This window comes from Sorex fumeus, unplaced genomic scaffold (assembly GCF_029834395.1).
Source record: "Sorex fumeus unplaced genomic scaffold, SorFum_2.1 ptg000010l, whole genome shotgun sequence".
NCBI classification, from domain to species: domain Eukaryota; kingdom Metazoa; phylum Chordata; class Mammalia; order Eulipotyphla; family Soricidae; genus Sorex; species Sorex fumeus.
This window is the reverse complement of record NW_026606067.1, coordinates 26,094,778-26,112,261: the sequence shown is the minus strand read 5'-3', so window position 1 is coordinate 26,112,261 and position 17,484 is coordinate 26,094,778.

Genomic DNA, 17,484 nt, shown 5'->3' with positions numbered 1-17,484 from the left:
TAAAACTAAAAAATAAAATAAAGACTATGTGTGTAAACACACAAAAAACGGCAGGCAAAGGGACGGCAGCGGCCTATCTCTCCCGCCGCCCCTGTTCGGTAGTCTCAGGCCGTTTCCCCACTCCAGGGAGGTCTATGGCAATGATCAGGCGAAGGAAGGAAACAAGGGCTAAGCTGGTTAGTCTTAGGAGCAGTTTATTACATGCAAGAAATGTATGTCATGGAGGCCTCACAAGTCCTCAAGTACGTGCACTCAGAGAACCCTGAAAATTCCCTTATATAGATCATGGAACCTCTGAAGGACGCAATATAGTGATGTCATCAAAAGGAGTTACAGAAAGAACATTGAGGTCACAAACCATACTTTGTTTCTTTACATCCACATTGTTTCTTTACATCCCAGGCCAGTAATTTTGGCCTCCAGAAAGAAGATAAAAAACAAACTGAAACCTTTCATAAGCACTTTCACAAGCTATAAGCACTTGGATTTGCATCCCAAAGACCAGTCTGCTAGAGCTTGGAATCTATATCCCAAAGACAAGTATCAGAGCTTTGCATACCAAAGACTAGCCTGGCTAGAGCTGGGAATCTACATCCCAAAGATCAGGCCTGGCTAGCACCTGAAATCTGCATATCTAAGACCAGCTAGGTTCCTGTGAGATAAGGGAAACTGCCTCAATATACTGAAATCATTTACTGAAGGCAGTTTGAAGGGGAGAAAGGATCAGTCTCATCCAAGCTAGTCAGGACACTCAGGAAAACTGCTTCTAGGACAGATTCTCATTTAGTAGATCAACCCACTCTAGAACAGATTTCCCTGGATGTGTTTCTCCTCTCCTTGTCCGACCAACATATAAGCATACATAATATAAATCATTTTGTATGGACACAGTAAGAAATACTTTGAGCTTATAAAATTGCTCTCCTAGGGCCATCTCAATCTCAGACTGCAGTGCTCGGGCCAGATATCTTTCCTATTCCTAGCAGCAGGGTCCTAGTCTCGTCGTTACTTTTGGATCATAACAGCATTTGCCTATGATCATACTCTTAACCTATAGTTAAGAATCGTGGCACCTTGGCCTGACCCATCGCGATGCCAGGGTAGCACATAACTTACCGGCTTGCCCTGGTTCTATCCAGTCCCACTTCGGGACCCTGCCCTTGGGGTGCTAGGAAGTGAGGGCAATTGAGGCTTCAGTTGAGAAAGCAGATGCCCGGGAGTGAATAATATTCAAAGCCAATTAAATCCTAAAATATAAAGCATAATATTGTCTTCCTGTATCTATACAGAAAGGACTTTGCATTAAAGTAAACTATTCAAAAGACATAAGGAGAGGAGAAAGGCAATATTAACTTACAGTACAGCTTCAGTGTCTAAGAAGGAGGAGACCTTACAAATTGGTTGGGGAAGAAAGCACAAAGAAGTAGTTAAAAACAAACAACATAATGGGAATGACTCGGGAGCACTGTGATGGGTGCAACCTGATAAACCTAAGCTCCTTGTACTCCAACAAATATATACAAATAAAAAATATTTAATAAAAATTGCAAGAATGCTAAATTCAGTATTTAAATAAAATATCTTACTGATGTCCCAGTTTCCCACCCACCATCCTGCTAGAAAACTTGCCAAGCAAAACCAAATGTACTTCCTGTGTTTATTCTAACACAAATGCAACTTGTTATATCTCACAATGATATTGAGAGACATGAACACTGTTCAGAAGTACCAGTCATTATCTGAGGATCTAACCAGTATTATTATTAATGGTGTTTTTCCCTCTGAAATCATGCACAAGTCCCTCTGAAATAATGCCTTCATTTTATTAAATATAGCATAAGCCCTGGGAATAATATAGCAAGACAAAGAAATCAAAGAGGTCCAAATTGAAAAATAAGTCAAACTATCACTATTTGCCAATAACCTGAATAATATACACAGAAGATCATTAAAAGGCTCCTAAAAAAATAAATACATCAAAGTAGTGCAAAAATGCCAACATAATAATCTGTTAATTTCTTACACACAAATAATGAACTAAAAGAAAAAGAGATCAAAGAATCACCTCCACTGAAAATAGTGTCAAAACATTAAGTATCTAGTAATCAAGATTACAAAACAAATGTAGATAAGTACCTTGAAAGCTATAATTCACTCAATAAAAAGATAAACAATAACCTTTGAAAAATGGAAGAATCAATTCTATCAAAATGACCATCCTACCTAAATTACCATATTTAACACTAGCATGTTGGCATTAATTATCATAGAATACTCAGTAGTGAAGAAGTAAAACTTTATCTATCACAGAAATTACTATTCAATGACAGTGTCCAAGGCGTGAGACAGTGCAGTCGGTAGGACACTTACCTTTGGTGTGACTGACCCAGTTTCAATCTCCAACATGACACAGAGTTTCCTGAGCACCATCAGTAGTGAGCCCTGAGCACAGAGCCAGGAATACCCAAGGAACAGGCCAGAGAGTGTCAGTTAGTAAAGACACATTCCTCCTCAAGGCTGCAGATGCCACCTTTCTTGCTCCAGTTAATTTTTAGTCTTAACTTTCTAACCAGATATTGCTTATTTTAACTCATTTTAAAGATAAAGTGTTTGATTTGCTTTTCTCAGGTTTCAGATAATAATATCCTCAAATGGATAAAATTAAATTTTTCACAACTTAAAAGTTTTAGGGCTGTAAATAGCAATGTTTTACTGTAGAGGCTTTATTTATGTTACAAATAACATTGAGAAAGCAATAATAATTATCATGGAAGTATTAAATAAACATAAGAACTCAGTGTCTTTTAAAAATATCCCTAATGGGCTCCCCCAGAGGGGGTGGGTGAGAGCCCTCCCCACCCCAAGGGACCCAGCCCTGGCAGCTGACCTCCACAATCCAACCACCACCACGCTCCAGGCTGCTTTCCACACACTCAGGCCAAACCTCACACAAGAACACAGTCCCACGGAACCCAAGTAATGCTGAACTTTGTGACCTTGTCCTCTGAGCACAACATGACCCAGGAACAGAGATCCTCTGCCTGCTTCCCCCAGTCTCCTGCGACACAGTGGTTACACCCAAAAGGCACCTCCTGCTGGTGCCAGAAAATATCCTTATTGGCCACCCTCCAGAACTCACGGCTGCTTCTCCCAGAAGGGAGTATAAAATGAGGCCCCCCATAACCATGCCATTGGACTCTGCACCAGGCTGTTTTCACTAGGGCCACCACAGAGGGGAGCGGGTGAGAATTCTCCCCGCCCCAAGGGACCCATGCCTGGCAGCCAACCTCTACAACCCAACCGCCGCCGCCATGCTCAAGGCCTTTTTCCACATGCTTGGGCTGAGCCTCACGCATGAGTGAACATATTCCTGGACCGTGTGGACACATCATAATATACTCCCTACCCATTTTCTATAATTACCACATCATATCTGATGGGGTTCAGACAGTAGGCAACAAATCATTGAGGGAAATATATATATGTATATATGCATATTTTCAGACATATATACCAAAGTTCACATCACCCAAAGCACAACAATATATTAGTGATATTCTATAGAATGTCGTAAAGGCTCCTGCCAAAATAGAGCAATCTTCATACTGGTTTTCATATGAACTTTTTTTGTAAGTGTGATCAGCAGTTCTTCATAATGTTCAGCAGTTCTTCATAACAGACAATACAATATAAATTCTTTCATTTGTGTTTTGGGACAGGGATTGGGGCTTGGGATGGAAACATTCCAAATTTGGGGGTGCAAAGGTGTTATGATGGTGGGATTGGTGTTTGAATATTGAATGCAATCAAATATTGTTAAGTAACTTATATAAAATTTAAAAATTTAAAAATTAAAAATATATCCCCAATGTATTTTTTCATTGGTTGAGATTTCTACTCAATTTGTCAAATTTAAAAGCTTCCCAAACTCTTTAAACTCTTTGAATATTTCACCAACTAGCTGTCTATTGGCATCTTATACATGTGTTCAGTTGGGAATGGGTCACAGGGTAAAAAGACATACATAAAAAAGCATACAAGAAATACATACATTAAAAAATACATAAAGAAGCAAATAAACAAGGACTGCCCAAGCTTTAGGAGTTCCTGCGCAGCCATCAGTGGTCTCGTAGGCGGGCTATTTATTCAAGACAATCTTATTCCCTAACCTTGGTCCTCATCACACGAGCGACAGATACATTAAGGACAGTATTAAAACAATGGTACACTGAAAGTGAAACTTGGAGTATTTCTCTTAGCCCATCAGTAGACATATAAAATACTTTAACTGTTTATAATCTCTTTCCTGGGCTCATTTTTGCTTTCCCATAACTTATTCTGTTCTCTTTTTTTCTATTCTTTCCCAGGTGTTTGCAAACTCTTTGTTTTCTAAGTCCTAAATTATTTTACCCAGGGGAATATCCCAACCATGGATATTAGGAGTACAAACTGTAATAACCAACAGAAAATCTTTTATTTTCATTTTTTATAATTTTATTTATTGAATCACCATGAGAGCAGTTACAAAGCTTTTGGGTCTAAGTCTCGGTCACTTTTATAAATTATTAGAATGCTTTCTATTGTCTTCCTTTTATCTTCTAAAATATCTGATGATATATGAGGCAATAAGCACATAAAAGCATGCTAACTTCAATTGATTGTTTCTCAAAACAAGTTATACCACAACAACTTTATAAGATAAATTCAGGGGAACAGGATTAAGAAGTTTTCAAACTTTAAAAATTTGTTCACAATGCTGCCCTGAGTTCTGACATATATGTGCCAAGAAGGAAACAAAACATGAGGTTTTAATAAGTTGAAGCTTAATAGAAACATTAAGCATACTCTCATTTTATGAGAAAATTTTATATCACAACTACTCTTGATGAATAGCAACAACAACAAAAGAACTAAAGTTTGTAATCTGCCATTATATTTAAGAAACAAAGCGTTTTATTGGGAAAAAAAAGTAATCTAAAACCCTGTACAATACTACCAGAGTTTTGTTTAAACTTTCTTTACTTATTTACTTTTAAAAATATTTTACCTTGGAGCTTTCTTGCCAAAATATGAGTCTTCAAATAACTTTATAAATTGTTGTACTTCTATTATTTTCACTTCCTTAAATATAATTTTTATGATTTTCTATCATAATAATAGATATTTTTAAATTTGTTGAGTGTTCTGTGTTTTCTATAATGGCACTGATTTAAGATTTAAGATTTTCTGTCACAAATACTTTTCTCATTTTACTCTATTTTTGTAGGTTTTAAAAAAATTGTTTTGTATGCCATGTATTAACATTTTTACACTTAGTTCTAAAAGCTATTTTACCAATTAGATTAATTCACTTGATAAAAATTAAATCTGCCATTCAGAAAACATACTGCCACAAGAAGAAGTGGACTTGTGTTAAAATATAATTTTGAAGAACATAGTCCTTATTTTAATTTAAATAACATATTCCAGTGCCTTATCTAGTTAGAAAAGTAAAGGAAGACATAAATAGTAATAATATTTGAGGACATAGGTATGTTGAGGAGATGTTTTGGATTCAGATTTGTAAATCTGGAAGATATTAAGTTATTATACCTGAGTTTAAACTTTATTTAATCGTCAATGATAACATTATAGTAATAATTAACCTATGAAATTTAATTCTTATATAAATAAGTATTTATTATTTAGTCTTTATCAATTCAATAATCAAAGAAAACCACCCGAGAAAAACATTATATTCTCCATTCAGTATCAGATGAAACTGATTTTATGCAGTTTTTACAGGGTCAATTATGAAGAGATTGAATTGTAATTTGTTCTTGTCTAAAAGTGTGTTATACATTTCTGATGCTGAGGAGCAATGAATTCCCCTGAGTACTTGTAAAATTTCTCTTCTGATAAGGAAGTGCTGAAAGAAAAGAGAAATCAAATATGACCACTAACAAAAAAGATTCAACCTAATTTTTGTCACTCTGTAGTAACAAGAACCTTGTTATTATCCTATAATGTGAATTTCCAGGAGGCGATATAAGGTTGAATAGTGTTCTGCATAAATAAGTACGTACCTGAGTATACCTGTGCCCTGGAAAACTCCCACAAAATATAGTAGAATGCCGAGGGTCAGCAATACTTCCCAGCCAAGTCCCCAAAAAGTAATAAAATTATTTTATAACTCTCAGGTAATGATGCTTCCCTAAAGTATGAGGCAAAACTGCTAACAAACCTTTACTGTGGATATTGGTTGATGAATAAAAAAAAAATTGAATCTCATATCTAGTAGAATTAGAAAAAGAACAACAAATTAAACCCAAAGTCAGGAGAAGGAAACAATAAAAATAAGAACATAAATAGACAATGTAAATATAAAAATATATTTATAAGTTCATGAGGGGTCTGGAGTACAGCACAGAAGTAAGTGCTTGCTTTCACAGATATTATGCTAGTCTGGTCCCATGAGCCTTGGAGAATGTGTTATGTGATTCCTGATCACAGAGCCAGTTGTAATCCCTGAACATAGCCAAGTGTGGCATATACTAGGCACCCATATATATATAAATATACACACACACATATATAAATATATATATATATATTTAATAACTGGCTATTTGAAAGAACAAACACAATAGAAAATTCCATAGCTAAGAGCACAAGAAAAAACAAAGTCAGAGAAAGTGAGAGAGAAAGAACCTTAATAACTAGTTTCGGGTTAGACTATGACATTACTATAAACGTTTTACTGTAAAAAATTTTTTTTAAGAACTTCTGCTTGCCACTGCACCAACCCACGTGAGTCTTGCCTCCAGCTGATATACTCAACCTATTCCAAACAGGAGGCAGAGGCCTTTCTTACTGGGTGAGTCACCACAGCCTCCATACCAGACTGAGCCATATTCAGGGACTACAGTGCAGCTCCTGAAATGGCAGATCTACTAAACAAATTACTTGCTCCTCACAGTAACTCTTCCTGTAATTATGTGTGGATGGGCAAGAAGACAAAGGGCAACCTCTAGCTTAATTGCTCAGCGTCTTTTAGGATGTATAAATACAAAGACTGACCCTCAGCAGAACAAGAACACTAGAAAATCAATGGGAAAAAATATATAGAATACCAAGAAGATCAATGAATGAAAATGATATCACTGAAAACAAAGTAATAGGAGTAAATACCAGATGTAAAAAATGCTGTAGTGTCATGTCTTTTGTGACACTATGATGAGGATGTTCAATGAGTTTTTAAAAAATGAGGGCAAAGGTACTAAGCAAAGTACAAAAAAGTATGAGAGTTGAAATTAAGAAAAAAAAACTATTACAGTTAAAAATCGCAGAAATGAAATACATGGTAGGTGATATTTAAAAAACATAAGTCAATAGAAGCTTTGAACAGCAAGTGGGGGGAAGCTGAGCAAGAGATTCATTAGCTCCTAGACAAGAAGAAGGACACCAACTGAAAACGGAACAAGGTGGAAAATTGTCTGAAAGAAATGAACAGCTGACTAGATACAACTATGTGATAAGTTACAGGTGAATGTTATTAGCATCGTTGAACTCCCTAAAGAACAGAAAGAAAGCATCCCTGAGCTTCTTCCTCTTCATCCCCAACGCTGTGCCAGTCTTCTTCCCCTCCCAGGTCAGTTATCCCGCCAGTATTCGAACCCTAGACTTGGCTTTCTCCACTGAAGAAGTGGGCGTGGCCTAATTTTAGGCTGGCAGATTCTCACGCGGCCACAGGTAGTTTAGTCATATCAAGAAATCTAGTGTTTGGGGCAATCCTGATGCCAGCAGGTCAATTTGTACCTGTGAGCTGAGTGCATCAGCAGCATAATGGTGCCTTCAGACTTCCAGATACCCCAAAATTGCTGCTGTGCCTTTGGCCAGACCCCAAAAACTTGGGGCAAAGTTTATGAAGAAAGTAAATGGCCAAAAGTTAGGTATGTGGGAGACACACCCACAAAACCACCTTCGGCTCAGCTATATAATTGAAGGCATGGTCTCTCTGGTTCCTGATTGAACTGCCATGATCCCAGAGACTCAGAAACAAATCTCGGAACCCAGTGGCTTTTGGCAGAAATGTGTCCGGACTGGCAGTAGGTCATTGTCCCCGGGCCACCCCAGGGAGGAAAGGGTGCTGTCCTTCTGCCTGCTCCCCCTTGGCGGCTTGATGACCATCATCTGCAAGAGGCCATTGGACAGTCAGGTTTGGGCCCTCAGTGATGAGACACGTGGGACCTCAAGGGCTGGGGGTGGAGCCGGCCCTTTCCTCTCCACCCCAATGAGACCCCAAGTCATAGCCCACAACGGCCTCTCTGGCTCCTAATCAAACTGCTTAACAGCCATGATCCAAGAGACTCAGAAACAAATCTAGGAACCCAGTGGCTTTTGGCAGAAATGTATCCAGACCAGCAGTGGGTTTCTGTCGCCAGGCCACCCTAGGGGGGAAAGGGTGCTGTCCCTCTTCCTGCTTCCCCTAGGCAGCTATTATCTGGGAAAATACCCGAGTGCCCAAAAACAGATGATTGGTTAAACAAACTGGCACATCTACACAATGGAGTACTATGTAGCTGTTAGAAAAGATGAAGTCATGAAATTTACATACAAGTGGTATGACATGGAAAGTACCATGCTAAGCAAAATGAGTCAGAAAAAGAGGGACAGACATAGAAAATTTGCATTCATCTGGGGAACATACAATAACGAAATAGGAGACTAACACCCAAGAATAGCTGAGAAAAGTACTAGGAGGTTTATTCCATGGCTTGGAGGCCAGCCGTACGTGCTAGGGGGAAAGGCAGATCAGATAGAGAAGGGAACACCAAATAAAAGGTGTTGGGAGGATCCTCCCAGGATGGGAGATGCATGCTGAAAGTAGACTATAGACTGAACAAAAATGCCACTCAATGCCTCGTTTGCAAACCACAGCACCAAAAAGGAGAGAGAGAACAAAAGGAAATGCCCTGCCACAGAGGCAGGGTGAGGTGGGGGGATGGGGGTTGGGGGGGATACTGGGACCCGTGGTGGTGGATGATGGTCGCTGGTGGAGGGATAGTTACTTGATTATTGTATAACTGAAATCCAAGCACATATTTTGTAAGTCTACAACTATACCTCAAGGTGTTTGACTAATAAAAATTTTTTTAAAAAAAGAAATGCAGAGAGAAACAGATAAATACATCATAGAGAAAAACAATAAAATTCTCCTGATACACAGGAAAAACTAAACCACCTAAAAAAATAACAGAAAGAAATGTGATGATAAAACAGTAGTTAATGAAGTCATTGATAAGAATTTACCTACCAGAGTATGAGGATTATAGGCACCAAAATCTAAGAAGCCTGAAGGGCCTCAGTGAATATAGACCTAATTAGGAATATCCTAGAACACATTATACTCAAACTGACAAAAATTCAAATATATAGAGAGAGTATTGAGAGTAGAAAGATCAAAAATGAACTTATGCAGAATGGAAAGTCCATAATATGTACAACAGATCTATCAACTGAGTCTACAAGTCATAAGAATATGGAAGCATATAATACAAAATGATGTTGTCATATTCAATCGATGGTTTTGACTGACCAATGTCAATGTTGTCCCAAAATTGCAAGCAGGAAGCACCACCATCTCCTATGTGCAAAATTCTACTTAATGAAGTGGGGAGAAAGGGATGCAAAGTTTAAGAAAAGAACTCAACTCCCAGAATGATCATCAACTGGGAGCTCTTTGAAACTATTGTGGCAACATGGGAAGATGCCATCGTTGATGACACTGACGAGGAATACAATCGACTGGATCAGCACCTCCATGATTGTGCGAGGAACACTGAGAGAAAGAAAGCCACAAAAAGATGCCTGTCTTCGAAAACTATCGAGCTCATTCACCAATGTGGCTTGGCGTGAGCCTCAGGCAATCACAAGCCAATGTCCAAACTCCCAAAGCAGTGCAGAAAAGTAATAAAGGAAGATCTCAAAGAGAGAAGAGCAGCAGTGCTGGCCGATGCAGCAGAAGCTGAAAAAAATATTTGAAATGCCCGTCTGTCCTTCACCAACTACAAGACCAAGATGACTGCCCTCCGATGTCCTGATGGATCTATCACATCTTCTAAAAGGGCAAAGAAGAAGATTATCCATGACTTCTACTTGGCTTTCTTCAATAGCCACGTCCACCTGCACACATGCCAAATTCCGCAGGATGGATATGTCATTCCCAAAGTTTATATGTTTTTCCCTTGTATTGATCCTTGTATTGATACATGTATTTTGTTGATTGACTATTGTTCAGGCCCCTAAAGGAGCTGTTTTAATGCTTCTTGCAAAACTGACATCAAGGCTATGAAGTCTCTAAGCCTGTCCATGAAGATCTGTATAGTTCCTTCAAATCTGAATGATATTAGAGCTAGATAAAGTATTCTTTTGAGATGTTCGATTTGTGGACATTTTGTACTATCACTTGATCACTTGACATCCTGTTATTCATCTATTTGCTCTAGCGGGTGCCAGTAATGAGTCTATTCATCCCTGCCACATGCTAATGTAACCCAATGGCATCTTCTTGCTCCAGGAAGACAAGAGCATCAAACCATTCATTCAGGATCTTGACGAAGAAGTCTGACCATCTCATAGGTGGTCGCCCACACATTCTTTTGATGTCCTGTGGAATCCAGTTGGTAACAGCTCTAATCCATTGGTCATCTTCAAATTGCATTACATGTCCAGCCCATCTGATTTTTGACGCCATGGCATATGAGACAGCATCCCTGATTCTCAATCATCAATGGAGGTTGGAACTCTGGATTCCTTCTCTCATTTGAGTGAAGCATGATACGCCAAGCATAGCTCTTTTGATTCCTTTTTAGGAAACCCAAATAGCTTTCTCATCCTGTTTTTGCAAAGCCCAGGTCTCTTAGGTGTATGTTAGTGCAGGAAGAATGGTGGTGTCGAAAAGGTGTGCCCGGAGCTGGAGGTTCTTCAACCTCTTAGCTATTTCTTCGATGCTCTTGAAGGCATTACATGTCACTCTCATCCTCCTGCGCAGCTCAGGTGTCAGGTCGTTCATCATGTTGAGTTCTCGATCTAGGTACACATAGCTATACATTCCGAGATGTTCATTCCATTGAGAGCAAATGGAACGTCAAGTACTAGTCCGTTTCTCATGAACGTTGTCTTCATGAGATTCAGCTGCAGTCCAGCCTTTCTACATTCACTGTCGAAGTCAGCCAGCATTCATGCTGCTTGGCTAATGATAATCAATGAACAGCGGGAGAACAGTGCTACGGTGCTATTTCTTTTTAATTTGCAGGCCACCGTCAGTAACTTTAGGGTTTACTACTGGCTCTGAACTTCAAGTAGGGCTTGGGGGAACAACATGCAGTGCTAAGTATAATATCTGGGTCAGCCACAAGAACGGGAAGAACCCTACTGTCTGTACTATCTCTCCAGTCCCATATTTCAACATTTTTATATGATGCAAACATTTCCTAGAGGTCAAATATAGAAAGAAGTAACCCTCTCTCTTTCTCTTTCTTTCTTTCTCTCTTGCACACACAAAATTGTAGACAAATACCCCCGCCCTTAAGGACATAAATGAAAAATACACATATTTTTGGCAAAGGAAATAAAGTAATAAATTAATACAGTAATATATCATTACCAAATGATATTTATTCCAGGATGCAAGGATGGTTGAATATATGAAAATCAGTCCATGTACCACATCACATCATTAAAGATAAAAGACATATGGTAATATGTTGTGGATAACATTGGATTGCCCTTGCTCCTCTCTCAGGGAGTTTAAGGTTTATTGAGCTACTCCCCCAACAGTGCCCCTGAGGCACACCCAATTCCATCAAGCTCTAATAATCCTATATTGCTTTTCTCTTTCCTTTATGTCACTTGCATGGTTTATTTAGTACTGTCCTTTTTGTGTAGACACAGAAAAACAGTTCATGGTAAGCTTTGTAACATAGGAGTTAATTGACTCCAAAATAATAGTTACTCCTGGGCATCCATATTTACTTACTTAAGCCTCAGTTTCCTTTAGTTCCTACCACTCCAAAAGCAGGGTCCCGATGAAGGGACTGGATGGACCCAGGGAAAGCTGTGAACTACCCTGGCATCAAAAAGAGACAAGCTAAGTGCCCTAAGTATAATAAGTTAAGAGCACAGTCATGGAACAAACTCTATCATGATCCAAAAAGAAGTAACTGGATGAGGACCCTGCTCCTGGCCTGAGGACTGTGGTCTTGAATATATAGTGAGATGTCCCCAGGAAGAGTCACTCTTTAAACTTAATTTATCTCTAACTGTGCTCATACAAAATGGCTAGAACTATTATAAGAAATAAATTTACTCTGATGGTTTAAATGAATTACTAGCTGAGGAAAGGAGAAAGCAATACACCCTGGATGGAATCCGTCCCTTGAGCAGACCTCCTACTAATCTGAAGTAATTTCCTCAGTTGAGATTTTGTCCTTGAGTTAATCTCCTAAAGGAGTGACTTTACATCTGTTTGTTTTGATAATGCTCAGCCACACCTTTTTGTACCCCCACGCTTCATGATTTCTATATAATTATGCTGTATGGAATAAGAGGGAACTAGAATGTCAATGACTAGACTGACTAGATGTTGAAGATTCGAGAATGAGAACTGAGACTTTGGAGACTTTGGATTTAGGGACTAGAAGGAAAATTACATGACGACAATGCCTGGAAGTAGAGGAGTATGAGACTAAGATGAGGTGAGGAAGGAAATGTAATGAGGTACAGGACTTTGAGGTCTAAGAGGAGACCAGGATGATGAAACTTTGATGACTGGGACCACAACCAAAATTAGAACTGCAATTGCACCGTAAAGGGAGAAATAGGACTATGTTAGGAGGAGAGAAATAAGCTGACTACTGACCAACGTTGGGCCCAGTTCCTGTTTCTCCATTCCCCTGGTCCTTCATGTGTCTGTTGCCATCACCATTGACTAGCCTGGGGAGGCAGCTCTTGGCCACCAAACACTCCAGTCCCATATGCCCATGCACTCTTTTACTTGGAAACTCACAAATATCGATTTTTATATTTATCTTATTTATTTTTTCAATTTTATTGAATCACCATGAGATAGTTATAAGTTTTCGTGTTTGGGTTGCAATCACACAATGATCAAACACCCATCCATCCACCAGTGCACATTCCCCACCACCAATATCCCTGGTATACCCCCCATTTCCAACCTTCCCCCTGCCTTCAGGGCAGACATAATTCCCCATAATCTATCTCTACTTTTGGGCGTTATGGTTTGCAATACAGACACTGAGAGGTTATTATGTTTGGTCTTTTATCTACTTTCTGCACACATCTCCCATCCTGACTGATTCCTCCAGCCATCTTTTTCTTAGTGATCCCTTCTCTATTCCAGTTGCCTTCTCCCCTTTGCTCATGAGGCAGACTTCCAGCTATGGAGCAATCTATCAGTCCTGTGTATCTACTATCCTTAGGTGCCAGCCTCATGTTATGTTGTTTTATACTCCACAAATGAGTGCAGCCCTTCTATGTCTGTCCCTTTCTTTCTGACTCATTTTATTTTGCATGATACTCTCCATGTCTGTCCATTTATAAGCAAAATTCATGACTTCAACTCTCCTGACAGCTGCATAGTATTCCATTGTGTAGATGTACCAAAGTTTTTTTAACCAGTCATCTGTTCTAGGGCACTTGGGTTGTTTCCAGATTTTGGCTATTGTGAACAGTGCTGCAATGAACATATAGATACAGATGTCATTTCTACTGTGCTTTTTTGCATCCTTGGGATATATTCCCAGAAGTGGTATTGTGGGGTCATATGGAAGCTTAATTTCTAGTTTTTGAAGGACTGTCCATATTATTTTCCAGAAAGGCTGAACTAGTGGGCATTCCCACCAACAGTGAAAGAGTGTCCCTTTTCCCCCACATCCATACCAGCACTGGTTGCTTTTGTTCTTTTGAATGTGTGCCAGTCTCTGTGGTGTGAGATGATATCTCATTGTTGTTTTGATTTGCATCTCCCTGATGGCTAGCGATTTGGGGCACTTTTTCATGTGCCTTTTGGCCATTTGTATTTCTTTTTTGAGGAAACTTCTGTTCATTTCTTCTCCCCATTTTTTGATGGGGTTAGAGGTTTATTTTTTCTTGTACAATTATAGAATAAAAACTAGTTAGTATATGCACAATAATAAAGAACTATCTCACACCATGCACACATTAACTAAAAATGGAATGAAGGCTTACATGTTAGACATGAAATCATAAAATGTATGAAAGAAACATGAGCAAAACACTCCATAATTTTGATTTCTGTAGTATCAGCAATGATACAACTATTTTGGCAAGGAACGTAAACTAAATACAAACAGAAACAAATGAAATTTCAGGAAACCAACAAGTATTTGCAGTGTTAAATGAACAACTACTAGGGGCTGGAAGAATAGTACAGTAGATAGGGTGGTTGCCTTGCAAGTGGATGATCTGGGTTCAATGTATGTCACTCGTTTTGGTCCTTTGAGCTCACCATGCATGATCTATGAGTCACTAATCCCTAACAACCAATTGGTGTGGCAAAAAGAAAAAAAAAGGAAACTCTCACTAAACCAAACATACTACTGCGTACATACTACTGAATGTGAGATTTTACACCACATACCCATCAAAGGGCTTATATCTAAGAAATGAAAAAAAAAGCCTCAGAAACTCAACAATGTCACCGAAAGAATTACATCAATAAATGACGATGTCTTTTATAAGCAAACACAGAAAGTCACATAAAAAAATGACATCGCTGATTGTTGAGGAAATTCAATTAAAATAAAACAGGAAAAAAAATGAGTTATCACTTCACACCAGTGCAACATGGTGAGTGCAACCACTTACCAAGGTAAAGAAAAACTGCGTGAGTATATAATTATCTGAAATGCAATGGAACATCATTTCATTAAGATGCAGGACCCTGAGCAATCATTACCTGGACAAAGCTATGAATTATTTAAAGGATGATACAAATAAAGGATTTAACTGTTTATGGGAGAGAAAGTATTTGTGATGGAGTTGTAGGAAATATTGCAATAAAAACATAATTTAGACAGAAGTGAGAATTAAACTGTTGGAAAAGATTGAAAAGAATAAAGTGAGAATTGAATAAACTGGAAGAAAAAAGATAAATATGAAATTAATAAGAAGACCTGATCAAAAATCCAGGATAAATCTGTTGTTCAAAATAATTTTTGTCTTCTTATTAAAAGGCCTTTACCTTTTAATAAGAAGACAAAAATTATTTTGAACAACAGATTTATCCTGGGTTTTTGACCAGGAATCACTCCAGGTAGTATTCCAGGAAGCATATGGGATGCCACAGACTGAACCCAGATAAGCTGTATGTAAGGCCAGCACCATAGCCACTATTCCATCTCTCCAGCCCAGAACAGACATTTTAGAGATAGAGTCAGGCTCAGGCATGTGCATGTTGAAATTATACCCTAGAAACAAGTTGTACTACTCTCATTTCTTTTAAGCATAAAAATTATGAAATTCAGATAAGTCTGTCTATTGGAAATTAAGACCTATGAGAAGATAGATAGATCTCATCTATCTACCTATTGAATGATTGACTCTCTATCTGTCTCTCTCTCTCTCTCTCTCTCTCTCTCTCTCTCTCTCATTTTGCACCACAAATAGTTTTAAAGAACGCTGGGCCACTCCTCTTGATGCAAAGCGCAGTCAGATAGGCACTGGCTATCCCAGACTCAGGTCAGGAATATATGCTTTAAAGTACTAAAATGCTTAATAGTCACCAGGGTCACACTGGGGTGCATTCTATAATGAAAACCTGCTTGGATTTCTGTGCCACACCCTCCCATATTTTCAGTTAATTCTTTGTGGTGAGAGTTAAATTGGGAGAAGACACCAGATAAATAAAATACAGGATATTATTTAATGATTGTCATAAAAAATTAACAAATACATATAGTATGTTGAATGATAGGATGAGGGAAAGCAATGAAGTTTAGGGAAAATTCCTATTTCATCCTTAACACTGGAGTATGAGTAGAATGATATTTGATTTAGTACATATTTGATTTAGTCAAATCTCTTTAGTTCTTAAGCAATACACACCAAATCTCATTTTTCAATTCTTTGAAAAGTTCTTACATGATTGGTAAGACTATTGCACAAATAGAGGTACTAAACTACATGGACTATATTTGTAACAAAACAACTATTTTCAATTTTCCTATCTAAATTTGTGTAACTGCCCTATAGTTTATCTGGAAACTAAGCTTCTAACCTATTTTCCAACTCCTGACATTAGTTATAAGAACCATGCTGACTGTGTGGACTTAGTCTCTTCAAAATGGTAGGTTTTTCTTAACATTCAAAACTCTCCTCCTCAACTAGCATGGTACCTATACTAAGACCTCAAGAGGTGTTGGAGCGATAGCACAGAGAGTAGGGTATTTGCCTTGCACACAGCTGACCAAGGTTCGATTCCCAGCATCCCATATGGACCCTGATCACCACCAGGAGTAATTCCTGAGTGCATGAGCCAGGAGTAACCCCTGTGCATCGCCGGGTGTGACCCAAAAAGAAAAAAGAAAGAAAAAAAAAGACCTCAAGAAAATTGTTATCTTTATTTATGAATGTAGAGCAGTAGGGGACTTACTAGTGGTTCAGGAGAAGTTCTAGACCTATCTGAGTATTAATTTTACCTTTTTCTTAAATAAGCAGCAATTGCTTCTCTTACCTATGAAAAAGAACAAAAAGAATAAAGAAGAAAAGGAAATTTAGGAATAGTGTTCAGGCCATTCATGTTTTTCATTAAGCTCAATAGCAACTGAGCAATAGTACAACTAACAAAATTTACCTTGCACCTGGCAGACTTGGGTTCAAACCCCATAGTCCCCCCTGAGTACTGCCAGGAGTAATTACTAAGTGCAGACTCTGTAGTAATCCCTGATCATTGCTGAATGTGGCCCACAAACCAATAAAGTCAAATAAAATATTTAGAATTTTATTATTTTACTATATGGACAAAGCCTGGCAAGCTACCCATAACATATTCTATATGCCAAACACAGTAACAATTGTCACACTGGAGATGTTACTGGGTCCTCTCGAGCAAATCGATGAACAATGGGAGGATAGTGACAGTGACTATATGAGTAAAAGGTACAGCATCCTTTTCCTTGCGATACAAAATCTCTGCTTACTTTTCCCTGGATTATAAATAACCCAGGTCCAATCTTTTTCATTAAAATTTATCACCACGGGAACCCTCTGCACATAACTCAAAAGAAACATGTTTTCTTCACTAAGCTGCTTAATTATATTTTGATTATCTAGCCAAATTAACAATAGGCAGTTTCTCTAGTATACTAGCAACAGCTCTGACTTTAGGCTTTACTATTGCTAGCTTATCCAAATTCACTATTTCTCATTTTCTGTTAATGGTTTCATTTAGATTGTATG